Genomic DNA, 7,764 nt, shown 5'->3' on the forward strand with positions numbered 1-7,764 from the left:
ATACAAGCTTATACAAAATGTCATAACAATTATTTTGAAGAAAATGTGTCATCCCCGGGGTGTCATCACGGTCATTCATGAAATCATACCCTATAATAATTATTATTATTTGTACGATTCAAGTTCAGGATACGTGTAAGTATGCTATAGGCCTATATGAGACAATTATAGGCTACCTAGAAATATATTACGTCTCAATCCTGATAAAGTTTGTGAGGGCGGAACTGCGCTGTAACCATCACTAGACACTAAGGCAACTTGGCTCCTACGGAAAGTGCAGAGGTCAGAGGAAGTAGTTTATAAAGTGAATAAGCCACGGATAATGTTAATTCTTTAACTAGAATACATGGCAGGCTTCTGCTAGTCCGAATAATCAGTCCCAGAACAAATATTAATTTCTGACATGATCGTGTTCTAGCCTTCTGCTAGCTTCTGTTGATCCTACTGACATATTAAAAACATGAGAATCTTGCTGATCATTCCAAGCTTGTTGTTGGTACAAGAAGAAGCCAAGAAGTTATGTAGAAGTTATATAGAACCACTAGATGTCCGTAGAACAATCTAGACTGAATATATAGTCTAGTCAGGAAGAAGTTCAAGTCAAATACGCCTGGACGGGTTGCGATACACCGACAGACAAACCTTGGAGATGAGCATATCATCATTGTTAATGTTTTCAAGTGTTTAAAAACAAATCCATGTTCAACTGGTCGCGATCTGCTTATTCGTCATGGTAAAAATGATACGTGTTCGCGAAATGATGACCCATTTTGACAATGTAGTTTACCAGCAACCTTCCCCGACAACCTTCAACCCCGGGCCTTCAACCTATAATGTCTAAAACGGAACTTTATTCTATAATGTCAACATGCACTATTCTGATTATTTTTAGACACATCCTCGTCCTACTCACCATTCCAGAAAAAATATGCTGCTTATGGCCTTCTGAGTTTTTAGAAATATCTAAAGTTTTTATGGCGCAGACTTTTTTCTCTCAAAATATCGGTCTGAAATAAAAGATACCCAAATTGTCTGTTGTGATAGCATAAAAACACAATTTCATTATTGGAAAAAAGGGCTGAGTGAAGATTTTATTTTTTGACTTTGTGAAATATCTCGATTGAAAAGAATTTGTAATTTTTTCTTGTTTAAAATGTGTTATTTTTTCTTTTAACGGGTTCCTTGTGGTGAGAGGGTGCATTTTTTTTCTTACTGTATAGAAATATCTGACATGAACTAAAATACTCACATTTTTGTTGTTATGATACCCTAAGAAAATATTCCATTAAAAAATATGTTTGCCCTACACTGAAAACTTAAACTAGTCAATTGCAGGCTGGACTAGCTTTAAACTAGTCAAACTGGTTAGTCAAGCCTGCTTGACTAGCTTAAGCTAGTATTTCAACCTAGTCAAGCCTGCTGGACTAGTTTTCAGCCAGCTGGACTAGTTTTGATTAGTCCAGCTGGCTTGACTAATGTGATTTGACCTGCTGGACTAGTTTTAAGGATTGACTAGCTTATGGTTAGTCAAGCGGGAAGGACTAGCTTAAGTTGGTAAATGAAGATGGACTAGTTTAACATTAGTCGAGCTGGCTTGACTAGCTTTAAGTTAGTCAAGACGCCTGCTTGACTAGCTTAAGTTAGTCAATTTGCCAGTAGTCTGTGGTATGTGACCTCTGACCCAACTGAAATCTATAAGCGGGGAAACATACATTTTGTAACTGTCAACTGCTGAGGTCAACTGGATACTGCTGTCACTTCACTACAGAGCAACACTCTCAAGTTTTTGCCACAAAATGTCCTGGAATTAATTCATCAAGATTTTGTAGAACATGAAGGTAAGTCTTGCTTTGTGTTGATATATGTAAGGTTGCAATTTGTTATATTACATCAGAACTGAAAGACAAAAATAATATCAGCTCAGAATGCCAGTCACTATACCCTATATGTACTATGTACAGCAGTGGTAACAGCACAATACAACATGCATACGCGTACTACTAGTACTAGTAATTTTGTTGTTTATAGCAATCATGTGTGCACTATGATATTCTACAATGTACCGGTACTTGCATTGGCATGATTGGGCCTTGGTCATGAATTAAAGTGTAAGTTCAGGCCTTGGCACCTTTATAATGATATAAAGGTATTGATAAGCTAGCTGATGAGCCCAGATCCTCCATGTTAAATTAGGGACTGCCTGTGTACAGTGTGTAATTATATTATAACATAAGCCCCCGAGCATAAGCCGCCACTGGGGATGGGGGTAAAGTTGTGTACTGTTTTTGATACTTTATTGTTTGTTGCTATAATTTATTCTAAATGTAAAATTGCAATTCATGGCTCAAGGACCACAATGGAATTAGAAGAAAACTACTTGGAATAAAGTGAAATGAAATTGGGAGAGAGGGGGGGGGTTGGCTAGCCGAAAAGGGGGGAGCAATTTTGGCACACATTCATGGGGCACCTTTTAAATAAAATGATCTTATAAGGCGTAGGAAACAGTACGGAAATGATATGTAAATTTTCCCGCTCGCAATATAGACCATGTTTGCAAAATTGGATCCCAAAAATTTGGCATATAGGGGGGATTTTGGGTAGGCCAAGAGGGGGGGGCAAGCATTTTGGGGCATGCCGTTTGGAAATTCCTCCAGGGGCTCTCAACTAAGAAATGCTATGTGCATGGTCTGCAAAATTATTAATTATCACTTTTTTTAGAATAACAACCACGACCCAAACAAAATCTACAGTCGACAGTTTGTCAAATTATAGCATTTTAATGGCATGTATTTTTTTCATATAGGTTCTGTTCCTTTTTTGACGATGCAACCGTGAAGCTTGAAAGACTCAACATATACAGTCTGGAGGATTTCACTCAAATAACAAAGGTAATTGAAAAAATGTATGACCAGATGACAGCCTCATCCCCCTACTGTTACAAATATCTTATCAAAATGAAGAATTGTTTTTGGGCATCAGAAGAAAGCTCATATATTATAACCCCAAGTGAAATTTTATGCCTGAAATATGTTAAGTTTAGCATGTTTAAATGTTATAAACTGTGGCTACCACACATATGGATCTCAGTGGCGGCACTGGGATTTTGGGTGGGGGTGGCTGATGGGGAGTAAATTTCAGGGGGGGGGGGGGCAAAATCAACAAATTTTGGGTTAAATTGCTGCAAAAAGTGAAAACCTGAGTTACTATCTCGGGCCCCAAGTTAATATCTCAGGGCCTGAGTTACTATTTCAGACCCCGAGTTACTATCGCGGGGCCACAGGTACTATCTCGTGCCCCAAGTTACTATCTCAGACCCCGAGTTACTTAGTCGGGGCCCCAAGTTACTATCTTGGGGCCCAAGTTACTATTTCGGGCCCTGATGTACTATGTCGGACCCTGAGTTACTATGACGGGACCCCGAGTTTCTATGTCATGACCCCAAGTTACTATCTCGGGACCCTGAGTTACTATCTCAGGGCCCCGAAGTTCCTATCTCGGGCCGGCCCTGAGTTACTATCTCTGGGCCATGAGTTACTAAGTCAGACTCCTTTTTTTCCTTCCATATCACTTTGGGGGTCCGTAGACTATACATGTATTAAACTGTAAATAAAGTTCTCGCTGACACAAAATATTTTTTCAGAAAACTGCCAGATGTGAAAGCAGGAATATTCATTTTGCCTGTTAAAGTTTAACTAATAGTAACTTTTTGTATCATTTGCTTTCAGATGCTGCTGAAATGTAACCCAACTGTGGTAGAAATAGACTTCCAACAATTGCAACTCATCAAGAAGAAAATGCTGTACATCAGCCGTGCAAAATAACAAGTTAAGACGTTACACAAACAAGTAGTGTGAAAAAAGAACCTTGCACTAATTTTGCCTGTCAAAGATGGATTTATCTGAATCATGCACATGAAACTTGTCTGATTCATGATTTGACAAACATTCAAAATGGATTCATCAAAACTTTTGATTGTGGTGACTTCATTATTGTGAATATGAGTGACAAACTTTAATGACTATTTTTCTCACAATCAGGCATTAAAAAATTATATAATGCCCTTTCCGACCAGCGGTGGTCCGCTATCTCTAAGGACCACTATCTTTAAGGTTCACTTTCTCTAAGGTTAGCAAATATGAATTGTAGATTTAAAAAAAAGGAACATCATGAGTTTGTTTGCTGGATGACTATGCAATGACGTCACTGCCATATCAGGGTGAAAAATGGTATTATACCTATCCATGATGCTTATTATGTATGTTAATTTGTATGACATCTGGATAGACTCTATACTGTGAATTGTAATCAACATGATCAATATTAATGTTTTTAATCTGTCAAACAAGCTGTTTTAAACAAAAAACAGTTAAGGTTTTGACAGATTAAATACATTTATAATTAGTTATTTATTTACTAAATTTCATAAACAGAAATCTTTGTAATTTATGTTTAATGCTTTTATATGAAGAGTTGGATATCATAATGTTGGATGCAAGATAAGAATGTCATAAAGTTTTTTCTAATGTTATTTTGGACTTTGAATTGTTTCTTATTTCAGAATCTATTGTGTCCAAAAGAGGATAGGATACAGTCTGTGGTGGGTACTAGGTAGGCAGATGAAATGAGACAACATGATCAGAAGAGAAAAATCAAAATCCTCGCCAACATGCAGGTCTAGTTCTGTACTAATTATTGGTGCTTGCTTTGCTTCATATTTCACTATTTATGCTGCATGATTCAAGATTATCTATGGAATAATTCTTGTAAATTCATGCAGGGAAGCAATAAGCAAACATTAATCTATCTAGACTAAATCCACATGTGGCGCATTTACTTTCCAATTGTATAACCCTTATCAGACTGTATCCAATATGCAACTGCATGTATGGTTTGCATTAGGTTTGTTCGGCTGGCTGGACTAGCTTGAGGTTAGTCGAGCATGTTAGTCAAGCCAGCTGGACTAATGTTACATTAGTCCAGCTGGCTTGACTAGGGCTATGTTAGTCCAGATGGGCACCAGTTGGACTAACTTAAAGCTAGTCAATAACTAGTCGAGCGACTAACCTTAACTAGTCCAGCACGCTGGACTAACATCAAGCTAGTCTAAAAACTAGTCAAGCAACTAACCTTAACTAGTCCAGCGTGCTGACTAACATCAAACTAGTCAGCGACTAACCAAAAGCTAGTCAAGCGACTAACTAAAAGCTAGTCCAGCATGCTGGACTAAGATAAGTTAGTCATCCTTGTTAGTCCAGCAAAACTGACTAGCTTAAAGCTAGTCCAGGTGGGCACCATCTGGACTAGCTTTAAGTTAGTCCAGCTGACCAATTTAGGTTTTCAGTGTATATCAAGACATTATATCATAATTGCTGCGCTACAATTTTTGGCGTGTAAAAATCTCAAACGACTAAACTTAAAAAAAAAAAAACATTTAAAATTTTAGAATAAAACAAACACCATAACAAAAGATATATTTTATGTTTAAAAAATCATATTGAAATAGTTTAATTTAAATAAATTTTATATTCTTACTTTCAAATCCCATTGATTGTTCATATGGAAATGTTTCTATACAAAAACGATTCTCTTATAAACCATCATGCGCACAGATTCCACCTTGATACACCTGAGCACACATTTTCGTCCAACAGCTCTCAAGCAAGCAGTGATTGTCTCCACTACAGTCTTTGATTATACTACACGGTTGAGTGCATAGCATCGAAGAGCTGTGGGGCTTCTAACTGAAAAATGGACCTCTTTGATTGTTTTTGTCGAAACCTCAAGTGTTCCCTTCATCCAATTAGAATTTTATTTAAACGAAAGCTAACACTTCTCTCTTAAAACACTTTTCGTCTCTAGGTCAACAGATAACGCAATTTAATGTTATAGCAAGGCGAATGTGATAAATCTGTTGAAAACTTCCTATCCAAGCCCATTTTTTTGACTAAAATATAAGTTTTAAAAGTCAAAACCTCAAGTGTTCCTTACAGTATTTTTCAAATTTTATGGCATTAAATGAAAAGGCACACTTATATTGTGCATATACTAGCGTCACTAGAATGAGCAATGGCCAATTCTCTTTAAATTACAAATCTTGTGCAAAAGTTACTATTTTTAGCCCGTTTTGTCATACGGTTGTAAATTCAATGAACTGTGAATTTGCTAAAAGAGCGCTTACAAATCGGTTTTTCTGATCACGTTTGGTGGTCATAGCATGTAATTAGAGAAGGAGTATATTTTGAAGATTACCAATACGGTAAATCTAAATATATAATGTTATATGCTGTCTTGTTTATTAAAAGACAAAGTGAGCATCTTAATTAAAGGCCATATTTAGTCTCATCATTGATTTGTCTGAAGCTGAAGCTGTGAACAGTTTAATAAGCTATTCAAATTTGTTTCAGTCAGAGAGTGTAATTTAGCAAAACTCCTTTGACTCTTGTATGATACCATGCGGTACAAATTTAATTAAGCATTTTTTGTAATTTGAAGAAGTACTGAGCATTTGAAAGATTTTCACAAAATAACCCCTAATAACCCTTACATGACCTTTGACCCCAGGTAGGGCACAAGTTTTATGAAGCTCAGGCCTGATTATGTTTGTTGGTCATATCATGTAATTTAGAATAGGAGTAGTATTTTCAAGCTTATCAGAAATTGTTGTAAATTCAATGAACTATGACTTTGCTAAAGAGCGCTTACAAAATAAGTGTACTGTCTTGTTTATTAAAAGACAAAGTGAGCAACTTCTCTTAATTAAAGGCCATATTTAGTCTCACCATTGATTTGTCCATATCAACTGAAGCTGTGAACAGTTTAATAAGCTATTCAAATTTGTTTCAGCCAGAGAGTGTAATTTGATCCAATGCTGTACAAATTTAATTAAGCTTGGGCTAGTGGTTCTTCAGACCAAGTTTTGTATTCATTACATGTAATTTGAAGGAGTACTGAGCATCTGAAAGATTTTCACAAAATAACCTCTAATAACCCCTACATGACCTTTGACACCAACTATAGCGCACATGTTTGAAACGTTTTATGAAGCTTAGGCCAGCGGTTTTTCTGACCATGTTTGGTAGCTATTGGTGGTCATAGCATGTAATTTAGAGTAGGAGTAGTATTTTGAAGCTTATCAGAAAATGACCTCTAGTAAAATTAACATGACCTTTGACCCCAACTTGCACACACCTTTTATTAACATTGAGCCAGCGGTTCCTCTGCTGGCTATAGCATGTAATTTAGAGTAGGAGTAGAATTTTGAAGCTTATCATTAAATGACCTCTAGTAAAATTAACATGACCTTTGACCCCAACTTGCACACACCTTTTATTAACATTGAGCCAGCGGTTCCTCTGGTGGCTATAGCATGTAATTTAGAATAGGAGTAGATATTTTTAAGCTAATCAGAAAATGACCTCTAGTAAAATTAACATGAACTTTTATTAACATTGAGCCAGCGGTTCCTCTGCTGGCTATAGCATGTAATTTAGAGTAGGAGTAGAATTTTGAAGCTTATCATTAAATGACCTCTAGTAAAATTAACATGACCTTTGACCCCAACTTGCACACACCTTTTATTAACATTGAGCCAGCGGTTCCTCTGGTGGCTATAGCCCCGGGGCTATAGCATGTAATTTAGAATAGGAGTAGATATTTTTAAGCTAATCAGAAAATGACCTCTAGTAAAATTAACATGAACTTTTATTAGCATTGAGCCAGCGGTTCCTCTGCTGGCTATAGAATGTAATTTAGAGTAGGAGTAGA

At 36.6% G+C, this 7,764-nt stretch overlaps 1 long non-coding RNA gene across 1 annotated transcript; it reads left to right on the plus strand.

The window, feature by feature from the left end:
* Positions 1–1,495: 1,495 nt before the first annotated feature.
* Positions 1,496–4,676, plus strand: LOC140136560 (uncharacterized). Its single transcript, XR_011856687.1, has 3 exons — positions 1,496–1,838; positions 2,804–2,888; positions 3,726–4,676. It is a non-coding gene; the product is annotated as an uncharacterized lncRNA (long non-coding RNA).
* The last annotated feature ends 3,088 nt before the right edge of the window (positions 4,677–7,764 follow it).

This window comes from Amphiura filiformis, chromosome 16 (genome assembly GCF_039555335.1).
Source record: "Amphiura filiformis chromosome 16, Afil_fr2py, whole genome shotgun sequence".
NCBI lineage: Eukaryota > Metazoa > Echinodermata > Ophiuroidea > Amphilepidida > Amphiuridae > Amphiura > Amphiura filiformis.